The sequence below is a fragment of the Momordica charantia genome (genome assembly GCF_013281855.1).
Source record: "Momordica charantia cultivar OHB3-1 chromosome 3 unlocalized genomic scaffold, Mcharantia_2.0 BLBB01000003.1, whole genome shotgun sequence".
In the NCBI taxonomy this organism is placed as follows: domain Eukaryota; kingdom Viridiplantae; phylum Streptophyta; class Magnoliopsida; order Cucurbitales; family Cucurbitaceae; genus Momordica; species Momordica charantia.
Genome location: NW_028275161.1, coordinates 13,645,084 through 13,665,842, shown reverse-complemented (window position 1 = coordinate 13,665,842; position 20,759 = coordinate 13,645,084). Strand labels below are relative to the sequence as shown.

Genomic DNA, 20,759 nt, shown 5'->3' with positions numbered 1-20,759 from the left:
GTTAGGAATTCGAGCTTGGCAGATCAGCTTACCTGGACTTGTAGTGTGGTGGTGTATTTAGAGTGGTCAATGGGGTAGATAGCTGTCTTATCGAGGGTATTCCCCTGCACGTGCCAGGTTCCCCTGAGCTACCTCTGGTCCTCACTTTGGACCGGTCCGTCCTCTGTTGCATTAAGTGGGATCTAAGCTTAGGTTCTCCTGATAAGAGACCAAGCCCGACCTGTTAGGTTAGCCTTTTCAACTTCACATGAACAGGTCGGGTGTGTGCAGTTTGACCCCCAACAAACAATATTCACAAGTAAAAATTCGTAGCCCCACCAAAATAAAGGTTAGTTCATGTTCATCACAAAATCAAAAGGAAAACTAGGAGAAGAAAATGAAATGAATAGCTGGAAGTCCTCTGAATATCCTTGGGTAAAAGTCACCCAATCTTCTTGTCTTCTTACTTGTTCAGCTCCATTTGCCAAGTAAAATATTCTTTATTTTTCTTATAAGGAAAAGGTCTTTTTGAATTTTTCCTTGTCGTATTTAGTTTGAGCTTTTTTATTTTCTCTTTCCCTTTTGTTTTGTCATACCATATATTATAAATAGAGATAGATGAGCTATTTGATTGGTGTGCACAAATAGAGAGTCGTGAGAAATTCTCCAAGAATAGAGAGTTTGAGAGCTAAATACTTGTGTATTCGTTCGAGAGTTTGAAAGACTTGTAGAGTATCATGAGCACTTTCTGTATGAGGGAAAACTGAGAGAAATCATTATAAAGGACTTGTAAACTCATGGGAGATTCTTTCTGACAATTTAGTATAACCTGCAACGGTAGAAGAGAACTGGACGTAGCCCACATTGGGTGAACCAGTATAAATTCGACGTTTAATTTTCTTCTCTCTAATATTTATTTATCGTTCTTATTACTTAGAAGTTTTAGATTATTTTCTTTTAAGTTGTAAGTTCCAATTTGAAATTTGAATTCCGCATTAATTGGAACCATAACTTAATTTGGGATTAGCTAACAAATATTATTTGCATTTGTGATTGAGATAATTATTAGTTGGCTGCATTTTTCACAACAATTGGTATTAGAACCCAAGGTTGAAGAACGATGACTAGGAAAAATAAATTGGTTGTTTTTTACGGAACTAATTTTTCGTACTGAAATGATGAGTTAGTAAATTAGCTACATTCCAAAGAATTGGAAGTGCCATTAGACAAGAAGCCAGGTGACATGGAAGAAGTCAAATAGAAAAAGTTGGACAGGAAGGTGTTGGGTATGATTTACCTAACATTAACAAAAAATGTGCAGAGCAGCGTAGCTAAGGAGACTACCACATCGAAGCTGATGAATGCACTGTCTAACATATATGAGAAACCCTCGGTAAATAATAAGGTAAAGATCAGATCTGCTATAGGCTTCATTCTATTAATCTTTATATACCCCTCCACAAAATTAAGGTAAAGAATGGATAAGATTGTCTCAACTAGGTTGAGAATCTAACGTGGCTTCATTCAATAATCCATTCTTAGGTGACGCAACTTTCGCTTTCCAACTCAGTTGAAGTGAATAGCTCCAATACCATAACATGACCTGCATTAAGACATCAAGTATATTAAGAATGAGTTAAATCTTTGCAAAATACTACACAGAACAATATTCACAACTCCCTTGACTTAACTATTATTTTGAGAGTTATCACAATTAGTATTCATGAAGTTCTATCTCAAAATCAATTGTCAATGAGAAGAGTATCTCATGTCTATTATAAACTTTTGTTAGGTCCATTTTCTTTATGGGATTCTTAACATGTCCCCTCAAGATCGTGACTCTTTTGGCTCATCGATCTTGGTCAGATCCTATTTTTGGACTGGATGCTCGTTTGAGCGTTTTGGGGTCTGATACCATATTAATATTCATGGGGTTTCATCTCAAACCAATTGGCAATAAGAGGAATAGTCCACTTATATTATAAACTTTTTGTTAGATCCCTTATATTATCAATGTAGGATCGTTAACATACCCCCTCAAGATCGTGGGATCCCTTATATTATCAATGTAGGATCCTTAACATACCTCCTCAAGATCGTGGCTCTTTTGACTCATCGATCTTGGCTGGATCTCATTCTTGGACCGAATTTTCGTTCTGATACCACATTAATATTCATGGGGTTCCATCTCAAAACCAATTGGAAATGAGAGTAGTCCACATCTACCACATTAATAAAATAATAGACCTAACATATGTTTATAATAGAAGTGGGGTACTCCTCTCATTGCCCATTGGTTTTGAGATGGAACCCCATGATTATTAATATGGTACCAGAGCTCAAAAGCTCAAATAAGCTCAAACGAACATCCGGTCCAAAAAATAAGATCCGGCCTAAGATTGGTGAACCCTAAAGAAGCACCATCTTGAGGGGGCATGTTAAGGATCCCACATTGAAAAGAGAAGGGAACTAACAAAGGTTTATAATGGACATTGGCTACTCTTCTCATTGCCAATTGGTTTTGAGATGAAAACCCATGAATATGGTATCAGAGCCAAAAATGCTCAAACGAAAATTAGAAAGGCCAAAAATGCTAGTACAATTTAATTTTTCTCATTTAACAAAGAAAAATTCTTTCTTTTCTCATTCAATCATTAACAGCAGCCTTACAAAAACAATTAATAACTGGCTAGACTATTAAACAAAGAAGAAAATTAAAATAAAAGACTAGAAAGCGATAATAAAAAGAGTAAAGACTATAGATAAACCAACTCTCTTCCTCCTTCACTTGATTTTCTTCTTCGACAATGTAAAGATGGAAAAGAATTGATGAAGATACTATGCAATGTCTTCTTCAATGCAAAATCCCTATTTTCCACATGCTCTTAGTAAGCCTTCTATTGGGATTATGCAAACTCCACTTATTGGAGTAATCAGCTTTTGATTTTCCATCACTGTGTTGGTAGCAAATACTAAGCTTCCTCTTCTTGTTGTTGGTCCATTCTCCTTTAGCCTGTCATGAGGGAGAAATCAACTTCTCCCTTGTCATAGAGAACATCCTCCTTAGAGCCAACTTCCCTGTTAGCTTGTCGGACCGTTAGGACTATTTCCACTCCAAGAATTTATGGCTTTCTCAATGTCAACGCTCAAAAAGTTGTTGGGATAAGCTTTGTTGCCCTCTGTTCTTTTAGAATCTCTCACTTTGTAGCTTTTTTTCATTTCGTAGTTATTTGTTGTTCTCTCTGGTTTTTTAATTGTTTTATTATTTAGGTAGAAATTATGTGGTTTTTTTTAGGCTCTTATATTGTTTTTATGCATGGTTTAGTTTGCTTGACTTACAAAATGTCAACATTTTCAAGTTTTGGTAAAGTACAACTGAGAAGGAGAATAAGAGAGAGAAGAAAAACTAATCATGAAATCAAAGGGCAGAGATATTCTCATTAATCTTTGGTAAAACCAATACAAGTATTTATACTCAATTGCCACATGTACAGACTTATAAAAATAACTTACATATAACCATCCTAACACAGTAAAAACAGAATAACAACTAATCCTCTGTTTTCATCAATGGGCTCTCTTAACACCCACCCCCCCCCCCCCCCCCTCAAGCCAATGGTGGAAGCATCCACAACATTGAGCTTGGAACGTAATGAAAGAAATCGAGTAGGAGAGAGGGGCTTAGAAAAAATGTCAGCCACTTGAGCAGACGAAGGAAGATGACACACCTGTAAACGTCGCTGAAGAGCTAAATCTCGAACAAAATATATATCGATTTCAACATGTTTAGTTCTGGAATGAAGAACAAGATTTGCACTAAGATGAACAGCCCCAAGATTATCACACCAAACAGTTGGTGGACAAGGAAAAGACAAAGCCAAATCAGCAAATAAGGTCTGAATCCATACCAAATTAGCAGAAACATGTGCTAGACTTCGACATTCCGCCTCAGTACTAGAACGAGAAATAATGGCTTGTTTCTTAGAAGACCAAGAGATCAAATTCCCACAAAAAAATATACAGAAACCCGATGTTGACTTACGATCATCTGGGTCAGAAGTCCAATCGGCATCAGCAAATCCTTGGAGTAGAAGATCAGGTGGCTTGCGAAATAGTATACCATGATTAAGTGCTCCATTGAGATAACGTAAAATACGTTTAACAGCTTGCCAATGCAGCATAGTAGGAGCATGCATGAATTGGCACACCTTATTAACACTATATGCAATTTCAAGATGCGTAAGTGTAGCATATTGTAAAGCACCGACTGTACTACGATACAAATAGACATCATGAAAAATATCACCTTTAAAAGCTGAAATCACAGAGCCCCCAACCATCGGAGTTGAAATAGAATTAGCTTCATGCATTTTTGTCTTGTGAAGTATATCTGAAATATACTTTTGTTGAGAAAGAAAAATACCCCCAGATGTAGGATATGACACCTCAACACCAAGAAAGTAACTCAGCTGTCCAAGATCCTTAAGAGAAAACTGATTATTAAGAGTAGTCACAACCGTGTCAATGACTAAGGAAGAACTACCAGTAATCACAATATCGTCAACATAAACCAAGATAAAGCAGTGCTGACCATCCTGATGTCGAAAGAGAAGAGAAAAAACAGCTTGAGAGTTAGAGAAACCAAGAGTATGAAGAAATAAACTGAGTCGTTCAAACCAAGCCCGAGGAGCCTGTTTAAGACCATAAATGACCTTTTTCAACCGGCACACAAGCGGAATAGATCCTTGAACATCCATGCCAGGAGGTTGAGTCATGAAAACCTCTTCACTTAAAACACCATGAAGAAAGGCATTGTTGATATCCACCTGTCTCAGAGTCCAGCCATAAGCAAGAGCAAGTGTAAACAGCACACGAATAGTGGTGGGTTTAACAACCTGGCTAAAGGTTTCAGTATAGTCAAGATCAGTATCTTGATGAAAACCTTTAGCTACAAGACGAGCTTTATACCAAGAGATAGAACCATCAGAGTTCCTTTTGATCTTGAATACCCATTTGCAACCAATAACTTTCTTATCAGGTGGTGAGGGAACAAGAGACCAAGTATCATTTCTAATTAAAGCATCATATTCGTCACGCATTGCCTTGGCCCAATGATCACACTGAAGTGCAGTCTTCACAGAAGGAGGTTCTGTTTCCAAATATTGAGCAAGCAAAATCTTAGGCTTGAAGATTCCCGCCTTAACTCGAGTGATCATGGAATGAGCATTCACCATTTGATTTTGTTGGGATACTGGAGGTGAGCCCGAAGGCAATGTATCAGAAGAAGATGAACTACATAAAGGCTCAGTATTAGGAAACAAATCACTGGCGGAAGAAGAGCCAGCTATAGGTGGGACATTAAATGAGTGATGTGAAAGATCAGACAAAATAGGTTGTTGGGAGGTAGTAGGTGGCAGTGGGGCAGCAGATTGTTGTGCGACAATAGATGAGACTTGAGTGGATTGGACAATATGATTAAGTGAAGAAAAAGTTTGGGGGTCAGAAGATAGAGCTATAGGAATAGGACAATGAGATGTTTGACGGTCAAAAAAGGGCATAGTGGGTGAGATGAGGGGTAGGGAAGATGGCAACAAAATAGGCAAAAAGGACCGAAAATTAATAGGGGCAATTGTTTGTTGCGATGAGTGAGGTGATGCCGGAAAAGAGTATTCATTGAACAGGACATGTCTTGAAACATACACACGACCAGAAAATGAAAGACATTTATAGCCTTTGTAAGTGTTGCTATAACCAAGAAAAATACAAGGAGTAGAACGAGGTTCAATCTTGTGTTTATTGTAAGGACGTAATGAAGGATAGCATAAACAGCTGAAAACTTTTAAGAAGGAATAGTTAGGTTTCAAACCAAACAAAACTTCCATAGGTGAAAGTCCATGATGAACTGTACAAGGGAGACGATTAATAAGATAAACTGCAGTGGCAAAAGCATCATCCCAAAACTCTATAGAAAGAGAAGCATGAGAAAGTAGGGTGAGACCGGTGTCAACAATGTGACGATGTTTTCGTTCAACAATTCCGTATTGTTGAGAAGTATAAGGACAAGACATACGATGTTCAATACCTTCAGATTTAAGAAATGGGATAAAGGTCTGGAATTCACCCCCACCGCCAGTTTGGAGGCGAAGAATGGAAGTACCAAAGAGTTTTTCAACACTAGCTTTGAACAAGAGAAAAGCTTTAAAAGCCTCAGATTTAGATTGAAGAAAATAGACCCATGTGTAACGTGAAAAGACGTCCACAAAACTAATGTAAAATTTGTAATTATTTCGAGAGACTTTGAAAGCTGGCCCCCACACATCAGCAACAATTAATTGAAGGGGAGCAGTATAAGTAGTAAGAGAATCAGAAAAATGAAGATTATGACTCTTACCAATAGCACAAGCATGACACAAAGAAGGTATTTTATTTCTTGAGTAAGCAATATTACAAGAATCAAGAACATGTTTCACAGTAACTGGCCACCAATGCCAAATGTCTAATACAGATGGAATAGTAGAAATAGAGGTAGTACAAGTATTATTTGGTAATGAACTAGAAGATGTATGCAAAACCTGAGAGGGAGCTGCTGACAAAGATGAGTCAGCATGACATTTAAGGGAATCAGACAATGAAGAAGCCTTTTCCAGAGAGAAATTGTACAGTCCATCAGTTACTTTGCCCTTGAGAAGTATTTATCCAGTTTGGAGATCCTTCACAAAACAATCAAATGGGTGAAATTCAAAGAAAACATCATTATCCTTAGCAAATTGACTAACACTGATTAGATTTTTGATAATAGGAGGAACATGAAGAAGATTTTTAAGTAGGAAAGAGTTAGAGGAAAAATGAGGTGAAGTGGATTTAAGGTAAGATGAGCCAGTATGAAGAACATCTAATCCCATACCATTACCAATATGGACTTTGTTTCCACCAAGATATTCAGTTCCCAAGGACAGGTAACCAAAATCATTTGTAACATGATTTGAGGCACCAGAATCGGGATACCAATTGGTATCTTTGTTCAAGTCTGGAGAGATCATAAAGGCATTCATCGTGGCTGGTTGATGATGATGTTGAAAGTTCTGTCCTGGAACAAATGGTGCGCTCTGTTGAGGATTCATAGAATTATAATTTGCATTGGGTCCTTGATAGGAGCGATCAAATCTCTGATAGCAGCAAAGGGCTGTATGCCCGAATTTCCCACATAACTGACACTGAGTTCTGGAATTATTATTTCAATTCCTGCTGCGATTCCAATTGCTATTAGTACGATTATTTCCTCTGCCTCTGTTGGTGTTCCAATTATTCTTGTTGTCTGTATAATTCAATGTGTTGCCTTTCCTCTGCGGCTCTTGCATCGTGAGATTAACAGAAGGTAGAGATGCATCTTGATTGATCTTAGTACTGTTTCTCTCGTTTCTTCCTTCTTGTGCTAAAAGCAAAGAGTAAACTTCTTGAAGTGTCGGTGTGTCTTTTCCAGCAGATATAACAGAGACTGTAGCATCGAAATCGACTCCAAGACCAGCCAGAAGATGCATTATATGATCTTCTTTTGAAATTTGTTTACCAGCAGTAGCTAATGCATTAGTGAGATTCTTAACTTTGAGAAAATAATCTTTCAAACTAAGATTCCCTTTCTTCAAATTTTCTAACTTCGATTTCAATTCGATAACCCTAGCAAGATTTCTTGAGGAGAATAGATTGTTTAGAATTGTCCATACCTCAATTGCTGTTTCACATTCAAGCATATGTGATCAAACGTCTTCAGTCATAGATCCAAGAAGCCATGAAGTGATTAGTTTGTCTTGCCTTTTCCAATTGAGAAATTCCTGATTAGGAATTAAGGTTGACGATGATTCATCTCCAGATTGTACAAAGGCTGGTGGAATTTCAGCATTTGGATCGATGAATTTTTCTAAACCGTGCCCTTTGAGCGCTGTGAGAACTTGTAACCTCCACAGCAAAAAATTTTCGTCATTCAATTTCACCGTTGAAATCTTATCGCCAGGATTCACTATTGAGTAATTCTTGTTTGTTACAAATAATTCTGAATTTCTCTCTGAGGATGAAACCACCATGGATTTTTGCTTTAGTCGTGAGACTTTATCGCTCTGATACCATTTCAAGTTTTGGTAACGTACAACTGAGAAGGAGAATAAGAGAGAGAAGAAAAACTAATCACGAAATCAAAGGGTAGAGATATTCTCATTAATCTTTGGTAAAACCAATACAAGTATTTATACTCAATTGCCACATGTACAGACTTATAAAAATAACTTACATATAACCATCCTAACACAGTAAAAACACAATAACAACTAATCCTCTGTTTTCATCAATGGGCTCTCTTAACAAACATAATCTACAAAAATTTTCTTGAAACTGACTACAAAAGTAATTTATCAAAGCTATTTTGTGTTTCTTAAATAAGCTTATTCATTTATAATACTTAGAGTAGTATTCATTAACTCTCTCTTATCATATCTCAACTAATTAAAACATTAGAAACTTCACTTATCAGTGTCACCATGAGTATAATTTGTTTCTTATTAAGACTTGGAATTGTGCTTTAACCTTTACACTTTGTGTTGTACAATTGTCTTTAAGGAGGGAATTATATGTTTATAGTTGTTCTTTTGATATATGAGTTAGATTGTGCTTGACCTTGAGTTTGGTGTTTTGTCATGAGTATGATGAATGCTTTGGAATTCTAGAAAGTTACACCATAAGTTTCGTTTCTAAATATTCTGAGTATTAACTTTAATTTCCAAGTATGAGAGGTTGATTTTTAAAAACTATGATTTTCTTTTAATTTGGGTTTAGTCCTATTTTTGTTATAATTAATGTTTGATGTAAGTGTATGTTTTCATGGCTACTTTAAAACTTTTCAAGTAGGGTAGATTTCATAAAGCAAATAACATAAGCTTTTAGATAGATTTATTCTTTGTAACATATTGTAAAAAGATTATTTTGTCGGATATAAATATCATACTGTTTTATATTTGGATATAAATATAATGTGAATTAAAATACCTACATTAGGTATTTGAGCAAGGATGAGATTCAAATTAGCATGGATTTATGAGTTTTTTTTGTGACCTTTTCGACCTTTTTCTGAAAAGTCTTTTATTAACCTTTTGAATATCGTCAAGCTTTGAAAAAACATTGGGAGTGACCTTTCTCGATGGACTTTTTCCGATATTTTTTCCGACGCATATATTTCGTATGAAAAAGTTACTCCAGACGTTTTTAAGGTTTTTACCGACGTTTTGAAGCGTTGGGAAAAACCTTATTTCTTTTAGTGTTCGTTTGAGGTAAGTAAGCTTCCCTACATCCACACTTAGCCCTTTTATTATGCAAAAGAGTAGTAGGATCCTCTCCTTGGTTATTGTTGTGTCGTGCATGTGCTCAGGAGGAGCCTGCTTTTTAAGAAGTACAACCACACATTAGCTTCTTGCTTGAGAAAAGTAAGAAGGAAAGTTGTAGCTCCTTGGGCAGAAATCCTTCACTGCACCTTTGGATTCTCGCAGATTTTAGAGCACTCATATTAATATTCGTGAGGTTCCATCTCAAATCAAATTGGCAATGAGAGGAGTAGCCTATGTTTATTATCCCTTATCTTTTTAATGTGGGATCCTTAACATGCCCCCTCAAGATCGTGGCTCTTTTGGCTCATCGATCTTGGCCGGATCCCGTTTTTGGATCGGTTGCTTGTTTGAGCATTTTGAGCTTTGATACCATATTAATATTCATGGGGCTCCATCTCAAATCCAATTGACAATGAGAAGAGTAGCCAATATTTATTATAAACCATTATAAGACTTCTTATCTTTTTAATGTGGGATCCTTAACAACTCATGAGTTGATCCTCAACTGGGGACGTTATCGTTTCATTAAAAGAAGCGTGGTGGAAATTGAGTAGTTTGAAGGTTTCGTTAATAGCTTCTAGGTCTAGCTGATGGGTTTTCCTCACACAACCACCTCCTCAAGCATATCAGGGTTCAGATTAGCATAAAATTACCTCACTAAAGGGATAATAGCAGGGTTGGGTTTAAACGGTTGAACCTCTACTTCCCATGACACGTGAGGACCTTGTCCACAAGACCCTTCTTTGGCTAAAGCCCTCGCTTCTTGTAATCTTCATAGCGTTATTGTGCTCCAGTATCGACAAATCAAGTGGACAAATATGCTTCCTCGTGATTGGATTCGTTGTGATGAACATGTACCTCACCCATCTTCTTTGCCATCCCCTTTTTAGAGGTCGCAGCAGAGAGGGATTAGAAGTAATAATTTTTGCATTATTGCATGATCTATTTCATTTACTTATTACAATACAAACTAACAATCTCATTATCTTAAACTTGATACTTTTTTTTTTCCAATATACACATACATGCATGTAGCAAAATGGCAGGTGGTAACAAAAATAAAAAACACACGTGGACAAAGATCGAGGACACAAAATTGGTGGAGTGCCTCTTAAGGTTAGTTCAAGAGGGTGGATGGAGAAATGACACGTTTAGATGGTATTTCAACTACTAAAATGGTTGATGTATGTCAAAATATCAGACTGTAATATTAAAGTGACACTCAATAATATATTGTAGAGTAAAAAGTTTGAAGAGATAATACACTACAATTTTCGAGACGCTAGGGCCATCTTACAATAAATCTAGCTGGAACGATGAATTCAAGTGCATTGAGGTAGATGAAGATTAGGTTAAGGTAAGAATTGTTTCATTTAGAACTTACTAGGTTTGGCTGCATAGCAATATTAATTGTTTCTTTTAGAACTTACTAGGCTTGGCTGTGCAGTAATATTTTCTAACATTACATGCTCATTCCAATACTAAAGTAACGTGGAACAAGCCATTCCCCATTACAATAATGAATTGACATTTGTAGGCGCATAGACCCTTACATACGTGGCATCGAATGCTGCTAAGTAGATGGAGGTTGATGTGCGTTTGGGATCACAAGATTACTATTCGAGGACGACTTGTTGGAGACGCCTATTAGTAGGCCCAATGCTACAGAAATGTGATCGAGAGGAAGAGAGCGTTGCTATACATCAAAAGTGCTAGACATGTCTAATAAGGAGTACGCAAATGAACTAGTTGGAGAAGATTGTGGCATATATGAAAGCTGAGCTTGGAAAAAGCCCTTCGTTGATTTAGAGAAGCATCATGTGGGGTAAGGAGCAATTTGATAAAGGCCATTGGTCGAGAATTGGAAATCGATCCTTAGCGACTATCAGGACAGATCCGTGACTTCTGGAAGAAGGAAACAGGTGCTCTTCCTAAGTCCAAGATCCTTCGCTATCACAATGTGGCTTTCTTGATAAGAGAGAGGGGGACTTGGAATGAAGATCTAAGTAGATATTATTTTGCTGAGACTAGTCTCAAATAAGATAATTGTAGTGGGTAGCAAAAATAATTTATATATTTCAAAAAATGTCACCAACTTTTCAAAATTTCAAATGTAGCAAAATATTTGAATTTTTATTTTCGAAATTTTTATTATTCCGATTTTACACTTATGATATCTGATATACATCAAATGTATATTTGTATCTGGTATATATCCAATGTATATCTTTATTTGATATACATTCAATCTATACCTGATATACATTCGATGTACCTCTGATATACTTCTGATATACGTCCAATGTACTCCTGATATACATTATGAGATGTACCCATGATATACATTATTAGATGTATGTATTATATCTCTAATATATATATATATACCTCAAATTTATGATATACTAAATATATTTGCAACTGATATACTAGGTAAATCAGTTGTTTAAATTCTAGTTTATCATTACAATTTGTTGGTTGATATACTAATATTATTGATTACTATATCACTACTTTTTATTCTATATTAATATTAATTAGATATTAAATATAAGAGATATAAACGGTGTAAATTTAGAAAGTATATCAGAATTTTAACTTGTTTTTTTTTTTTTGACATGCATGATCCACATAAACATTTTATACAATAACTTTATATTTCAAATTTTTTTTGCACCATTGCTTTCATATGAAAAATAGTGGATATAATAGTATTATATCGACACACATGTATCATTGTTATATTAGTAGATATCATGGTTATATCAGATGTATATCATTGGTAAATTAGAAGCATATTAACTATATATCAAATATATATATATAAGTGTTATGTTAGTGGTAAATCATATATAAGAAGTTATATTAGTAGATATCACAATTATATCAGTGGTATATCATCTGTATATCAATGGAAAATTAGAGACATATCAAGTATATATCACATACATATAAATGTTGTATCGGTGTGATGAATCAATGGTTATCATACGTATATCAGTGGTAAGTCATGTTAGAATTTCAGTAGATATCATAGTTATATCCGAAGTAAATCAAGTGTATATCATTATTATATCAGTGGTATATCAGAGGCATATCTCACTAGTCACATATATTGCAGATATATTATAGATGTATATCAGATATATTGCAGGGTAAAATTGTAATTTTAATACCGGACCTCCGTTTTTTGTTCGAAAAAATGCTATATCTGAAAAAACTAAATGTGGTTGCTATTTTGCTTATTTTACTAAATATTTTTACCATATTTGTAACTGCCCCTTTTAAATATTTTTACCATATTTGTAACTGTCCCTTTTAAATATTTTTACCATATTTGTAATTGTCTCTTTTAAATATTCATTACCAAAAGAGTCTAGAGAAGCTAAGGTGATTTGTAATCTTGACAAAAAGGGGGTTTTCAGTGTCAAAAGCACCTATCGACTGGAATGGATATAGAGAACTCGAGCCTAGCTTCCTATTTTAACAAGGAGTACAATAGCAAATGGTGGAAAACTTTTTGGAAAATAAAAGTTCTTCCCAAAATCAAAATCTACTGTTGGAAGCATTATCACGATATCATTTTCACAAAAATAAACTGATGTAAAAAAGGAATATCCACTAACCTTTTGTGTGGCTTATGTAGGAAACAGGAGGAGACAATAAAGCATTTACTATGGGAATGTAAGGTAACAAAGCACCTTTGGGCTAAGTATATTCCTATTCACTCGACCTGTTTTGTTTTGGATAAATCACAATGGAAAGCTAAAGACTATTAGAGTTGGATTATTGAAAACAGAACTGAAAACGAGACTGCAACTAGAATGATAATACCTTGGCAGATATGGAGCACAGAAATAGAGCAATTTTTAGAGGGGAAACTCCAATTGACCAGGATCTATGCAATTCAATAGAGAAATTCAAAGTATACATCAAGCAAGATGAACCAAAATTTCCAACAGCAGACCTTTCGAGAGCTAGAGTCAATTACCTGATTCACACTCAATCGAATGAGGAAAGAAATCGAACAGTCACAAGTTCGAGTCCTCCACCATCGAATTGCTGGAAAATCAACACTGATGCTACCTGGAACGTACATCACGGTGTTGGAGGTATGGGTTGGATCGTGCAAAATTTAAGAGGCGAAGGAATTCCAACCAAATGCTGTGAAACAAAAGCTAACAGACAAATAAAATCACTTCAAATCCTCCCTTATATACCATGGATTATCCTTTTCCCTAACGAATGTGGGACTTTGTTTGCACTTTTTACGAACCCAACAGTTTGGAACTTAGGAGGATCAGGAGAGAGTCCTGTCGGAAGGCCTTGGAAAGATCTTGACCACTATTTGGCAATGCGAAGCTGGTCCCCTAGATTTATGGCTTCAAAGACGTCGATTAATAGAGCAGCTTTGTGGGTTCGTATTCTTGACTGCCCGATGGAATTGTACAACGAAATTGGGATGAAGGGAATTGGAGATTTCATTGGCAAAACCTTGAGAGTTGATTTAAAGACTCTGTCAGGGGACATGGGAAGTTTCGCGAGAATTTGTGTAGAAGTGGATCTCACCAAGAAGCTTCGTTCGGACTTTACAGTGCTGGAGGAGCGGTATAGTATTCAATACGAAGGAATCTATGTGGAATTTATGTGGTGTGTTTCAATTGTGGAATTTATGGACATAGGGTGGATGAGTGTCCTTTACGAGGTGGAACTTTACCAACTGGTAAAGAAAAGTCGGCTGCGGTTCCAAATTCTGATGTAAGTGAGTTGCACGGTGAGAGGCAAGCTTTGAAGAAGGGGCTGTTGGAAGAAGTTGCGATTATGGATCATGATAAGAAAGCAGAGACAACTTTTCCTCCAAGGGCTGATCCCTCATTAGGGCATGGTCCATGGACTCTGGTGGAAAACACTAAACGAAGGGGAGGGAGGACTTCAAGATCAAGATTAGGAAGTGGGGCTTCTTCTTCAAAATTGTTTACAAAACAAGATAATGTTTCTTGCGGACCAGGAGATAAGGTGAATGAGGACCAGGAATTAGCGTTTCCTCAATCTAGTTTGAAGGGAAGGAGAAAGGTACTGACCTTGGGGATTATGGTAAGTCAAGGAGAATTCGTGGTTCAAACTCATGGAGAGGCAGGGGAAATTAGAGAGACTCTGGTTTTGGTTATGGAACTTTCGGTTCCTCCTTTGGAAATCTAGATTGGAGAGAATTTAATGATCCCTTGGGAATCCTCCTTGGATGGATGGTGAACTAGATCCAGGTAAGTCTAGCACGAATCAGGAGGAGTCCCAGGGGAATCCTCCTTGGATGGATGGTGAACTAGATCCAGATAAGTCTAGCTCGAATAAGGAGGAGTCCCAGGCCAAAGGTTGAAGTCGTCTTCTTTCCTCTCATTCCAATTCTGATGGAAATGAGATGGGAGACTTGGCGCTTGGGGTGTTGGGAAAAAAAATAGATAAATCGATTCTCTTGTAAGTTCTTCAAACAGGAATTATTTGATTTTCCCCTTCCACAAGCTAAAAGCAGATAAGTAAGTAACAATAACAAAGGAATAAGAGATAGGGATAGAAAAGCTTAACACCACAGGGATTATACTGGTTCGCCCCTATCTTGGGACGATGTCTAGTCTTATGCTAGGTTCAACTATAATTGGGAATATTACAATGGAGATCACATTCAAAATATTACTATTTTGCTTCTAAGTACCCTTACTATGGTTATCTAGGATTACACAATTGAAAATACCCTCACTAAACCCACGAGATACAAACTCCTTAGGAAAACAATATTGTAATCCTTATCAGACAATAATATCCTACTCCTTGTACGAATTGGTAGCAGTGTTTGAAAATCTTTTTCCTCGTAGGACACGTGTCATCTGTTTTGACTCCATTATCCCAACATGGGGGCCGAGCTCTTCGATTTCTCAATTGAGGAGTTCTACTGAAGCCAGGGATGGTAGGGATTATATGGAACAGGATGTAGCAATTGGTCTGGAGCAGGCGGATGGAGCTATCAGCGTTAGTATGGAGGAAGGGGGAGAGTTCTCCAAAGGGAAGTAATCTTTACCTTACCTTGTTTTAATGAATTTTCTATCTTGGAATTGTAGAGGAGCTAGCAACCCTCGTTTTAAATCAATTGTTCGTGATATGATTGCATCTTATAACCTGGATATTTTTGTTATTCTTGAACCAAAAATTAGTGGTTTCTCTTGCACTCGTATAGAAGCTCTTAGATTTTAGGGTGGAATTTGAGTTTTCTGGCAAGCTAGTCTAGTGTCTTTAGTTGAACTGGGTCGCCATAACCAAGCTTTTCATTTCAGAATTTCTAAGGGATCCTTCTCTGGGTTATTTACCGTTGTTTATGGTAGCCCTCAGCGGGGGTCTAGAGGTGAGCTATGGTAATTTCTTGAGTCAATTGCCCCTGTTATTGAGGAACCTTGGTTGATTTTGGGGGATTTCAATGAAATATTGGAGCAGAAAAAAAGGCTGAAGGGGCACCTTTTAATCCAAGTCTTGCCATTCCTTTTGTTGAAACACTGAATAAATGTCACCTTATGGATATTGGGAGTTCTAGCCCCCAGTTTACTTGGAGAGGCCCATTATTTCAAGGCTATAATCGAGTCTTCGAGCGTTTAGACAGGGGCTTAGTTAATCAGCAGTGGCAATTAGAATTTCTCGAATCATCAGTTAGAGTTTTAGCTAGAATTAAGTTGGATCATCACCCTATATTATTAGATACTTTTGGGTTTTACGCTAGAGGCCGAGTCTAAAAACCTTTTAGGTTTATGGTAGCGTGGCAAACCCATAATTTGTTCCAAAATTTTCTCAATGAAGGTTGGTTGAACATGGAGTGTCTCCCAAACTGCCTAGCAAACATTCAGAGTGAGTTGGTCAAATCGAATAAGGAGGTTTTCCGAAGTAGTGCAGGGAGGAAGAGATCTATTTTAGCTCGGCTTGCAGGTATTCAGTGTATTGTTCCCCATGATAGGAATCTTTTCCTTATTAATTTGGAGAAGAGCCTTAGTAGTGAGTTGGATACTATTATCCTCCAAGAGGAAATTACTTGGTTCCAAAGATCTAGATGTGATTGGGTTTGGTTTGGAGATAGAAATACCAAATTTTTCCATACAAAAACTATCACTGCACGCAAAAGGATTAGAATAAATTCGCTCAAAATTGAGAATGGGGATTGGGTTACGAATGAAGAGGCCTTGAGAGGTGTGGCTTCTAGTCATTTTCAAAGTCTGTATGGGGATTTGGAAACTGGTGCTAAGCTTGTTACCTCGACTTCTTTTCCCCTGCTTCCAACGGAAGCAAGTGAATGTCTAACTAGGCTAGTATCGTTGGAAGCGGTTCGTAGAGCTTTTTTCCATGAGGGATTTTAAAGCTCCGGGTTCGGATGGTTTTCAACCAGTTTTCTATCAACAAAATTGAGACTTAGTTCGCTAAAAACATTATAGAGGAGGGTAAATCAATTGTCAAAGCCAATACTACGTTCTTAGTACTTATTCCCAAGGTTGAGCAACCAGAAACTATTTTTCAATTTCGACCTATTACTTTGTGCAATGTATCATATAAAATTATCACTAAATTGATTGCTCTTAGGCTACGGGAATACTTAGGTGGGATTTTTTCCCCTAATCAAGCAAGCTTTGTGCCTGGAAGACACATCCAGGACAACATCATCATAGCACAAGAACTAATTCATACAATGGAGAAATTAAGAAGAAGAAAGAAATTCATGATGGTTAAAGTGGATTTGGAAAAAGCTTATGACAAAATTTCATGGGAATTCTGAGAGGAAACCTTACAGTTGGTAGGATTACCAATTAGTCTAAAAAATGTTATCATAGATTGTGTATCCACAGCCTCAATATAAATTCTTTGGAATGGTGAGCTTTCACCAGTGTTTGAGATGTGGAGGGGGTTCGCCAGGGTTGCCCGTTGTCCCTTTATCTATTTGTATTATGTTTAGAACGTCTTTCACACTGTATCCCTGATTCGGTTAAGGGAGGTAGGTGGAAGCCTATTAAAGTAGGAACCCATGGTCCAGCTATTTCTCATTTAATGTTTGCTGATCATGATATTTTGTTGTTTGTGGGAGCTTCCTTGGAGCAAATAGGTGAATTAAGCTCTGTGTTAGGAGAATTTTGTGGGGCTTCAGGCCAAAAAGTCAATAATTCAAAAACAGCCCATTTATTTCTCCAAGAATGTGGCTCTTGAGAACCAACTACAAATTGCTAGTAGTGGGGGATTTCGAATTACTTCGGCTGTGGGGAAATATCTTGGTATTTCTATAATTCATGGTGGTTTCGCAGTTCGTATCTCCAAGGTATAGTGAATAGAGTAAATATGAGATTGAATAATTGGTCAGCTGCTTCTCTTTCCTTTGCAGGTCGGACTACATTAGTAAAATCTATCATTCAAGCCATACCCAACTTATGCAATGCACATCTTTCGGTTTCCAGGGGTTGTCCGTAAGAAACTGGACCAATTATGTAGAAATTTTCTTTTGGGTCATACTAGTTCTAGAGCTCGGATTCACCTAATTAGTTGGGATAAGATTACAAGGCCTAAGAGGGAAGGGGGTGTTGGTTTACATATATTTCAAGACTTTAATATCGCCTTGATTGGGAAAATTGCATGGGGTCTACTAACACGACCAAATGATTTATGGGCTCAATTTCTTATTAATAAGTATAAGGGCGGCTGGGAAGGGGACTGGATTTTGAAGGTCAATGAAGGAGACTCCTGGTTATGGGTTTCAATAATGAAGGTTTGGAATGAAATCAAACATTGGTTGGGGTGGGGTATTAGGAACGGTTGTAGAGTAAAATTCTGGACATATCAATGGGTTAATGGGAAGAATTTATTAGACAATATTCGAGATGGTGAAATTTCAGAGGGGGATAGGTGTCGCCCAATTAGGGACTATATTTCAAGTGAAGGAGAATGGAAGTGGGAAGCTTTTGCGGGTAAGATCAATCATTCTTTGTTATTAACCATTGCTAGCATTAGACCGCCGCACATATCTTTAAATTCCCCAGATTTCCCTATTTGGATTGGTTCTAGGAATGAGGAGTATTCTGTTTTGGCTACTTGTGCTAATCTCCTTGCTTTAAGCTCTCCCTCTCAACAGTCTAAGATTTGGAAAGCTATTTGGAGTTGGGAAGGCCACTTAGAATAGGTTTCTTCTTATGGTTAGTAGCTCATGAAAGACTCTTGACTAATTACGAGCGCTTTAGGAGACATCTAAGTTTTAACTGATAAATGTTTGCACTGTCCCCAGCTGTCTGAATCTATTATTCATGTTTTACGTGATTGTAAGCTGGCAAAGCAGGTTTGGTTACAATTAGTTCCTAGTAACTTGACTAATGTTTTCTTTGATTGTGATTTACAACTTTGGTTGGAAATCAATTTGTTAAAATCTTCGTCTCTCCAAAGACCTCCATTTTTGTGGTCGGCTGCTGGTTGTTATGGCTGTGGAAGAACAACGACGTCTTCGACCCGTCTTCTTATAGACCAGACGATCCAACCATAGTTGTTCGAAGGACTGCTGAAAGCTTTAAGAATGTTTGGAAGGTGATGGCTTCTCTATCAAGAAAGCCACTTCGTCGTTGGGTGGAGATCAGGTGGATTCCTCCACTAGTGAATTACTGAAATCTCAATACGAATGGATCGGCTCATGGGAACCCAGGAATGGCTGGAGTAGGAGGCATTGTCAGGAATGCGGATGGGAATCGGATAAAAGGCTTTCAATAGAATCTGGGCTGCTCGACCACAATCGTAGCTGAATTATGGGCCATCCTTTCGGGTTTAGAGCTGGCCTGGAAGTTGGATTGTAGGAAACTGATGGTGGAGTCAGACTTGGAAGTCGCTTGCAACCTGGTGCGAAACAGATCTCACTCGACAGCTTTGCTTAAACTGCTGATGGAAATTTTTTTGCAGGTATTAGACAGGGAGTGGACGGTATCGATCCACCATATTTACAGGGAGACAAATTTCTGTGTTGATTGGTTGGCTAATCATGCTTCTAACCTCTGTATATGTGCGAAGAGCCTCCTAGAGGCCTTCTGCGTTTGTTAATGGCGGATATTGTAGGAGTCTCCATGTCCCGTTTCATTACCTTTTAGTTTTTCTTCTTTTAGGCTTGCGCCCCTTTGTTCCTCCGAAAGAAATCAATAGTTTAATCATAAACTTGTGGGTTTCTCTAAAATTAAATGAATCATCAAAATTTAATAAGAATTAAAAATATTTTCCAATAATCTCTTTTGAGACCGAAAGACCAAGTCAGATTATTAGTTTTATTTTGTAGATATGATAACAGTAATACATATTTTTTAAAGTATTGATCTTTTTTTAAAATAACTAATGAACTAATATTCAAACTGAAACTTTAGTTACTTGCCATTTGCTACCCAAAGTCATAATAAAAAAATAAAAAATAAAAATGCCACCCAAAGTCTAAAAGAACAATATTTCAATTAAAAAATTGACAATGGAATGTCTTTGAAACAGTAAATTGATAACTTAAATGTAATTAAAAACAATAGTTAATATGGATTAACTAATCAATCACGATTAGTTAAAACAAACTAATCAATCATGATTATTAGGTTCTATAAATTATTATAAAAGTAAACGATGGTTTTCAACTTTCATTTACTTTTCTTTCTTAGTTTGAGATCTTTTCAAAGGTATTTCATTATATTTTAATAATTAAAGGACATAAAATTTTATATATCTAATAGTTTGCTTTTTAAGTTTTAACCATCTTTTGTAATTTAATCTTAAAACTTTATATAAATTTATATTCTTACATTTGTTTTATTATATTACATACTTTTATAAAGGCTTGCATTATGTTATTTTTTAATTATTTTTTCTATAATCTCTTAAAATTTTTAATTTTATTATTTATGGATTGAATTTATTGAAATCGAGTCTATATTCACAACGATAAAAAAAAGATGGGTGAATTATTATTTTTGTTAAAAAAAGAAAAGTAGAACTGAATATAAAGAACATAATCAAATGGTAGAGCAAAAGTTGCAACAATTAAATAATATTGACAATATTGACGGTAATAAAACACAACTTCTCAAACTGTTTTGATTTATCAGCGAAACACTTAAACACTTGCTCTCAAATAATCAACGATGTGGAGAAGGAAAAGAATAGAATTTGAGAGAGAAGGAGGAACTAAAAATTGAGATATTTTAAATGAAGAAAAGACCAACTATATTGATAGTGGCATGAAATAGCAACTCTTTTACCATATAATCAACTTTGAGAATACTAAAAGGCAAATAACTTTAGTTACATTAGATATGTAATACTTTGGTATGGTTTCAGAAGATGAACATGAAAATATAATCATATTCTAAGTTAATTATGAATTTAATTAGG

General features: G+C 36.4%; 2 long non-coding RNA genes across 2 annotated transcripts; one reads left to right on the top strand and one right to left on the bottom strand.

The window, feature by feature from the left end:
* Nucleotides 1–1,155: 1,155 nt before the first annotated feature.
* LOC148212428 (uncharacterized) lies at nt 1,156–14,743 on the bottom strand. The gene is made up of 5 exons (XR_015789594.1): nt 12,974–14,743; nt 10,001–10,229; nt 6,884–8,122; nt 6,552–6,689; nt 1,156–1,582 (listed from the first exon to the last, which is right to left on the bottom strand). It is a non-coding gene; the product is annotated as an uncharacterized LOC148212428 (long non-coding RNA).
* Nucleotides 14,680–19,547, top strand: LOC148212427 (uncharacterized). Its single transcript, XR_015789595.1, has 2 exons — nt 14,680–14,819; nt 15,215–19,547. It is a non-coding gene; the product is annotated as an uncharacterized LOC148212427 (long non-coding RNA).
* Nucleotides 19,548–20,759: the final 1,212 nt, after the last annotated feature.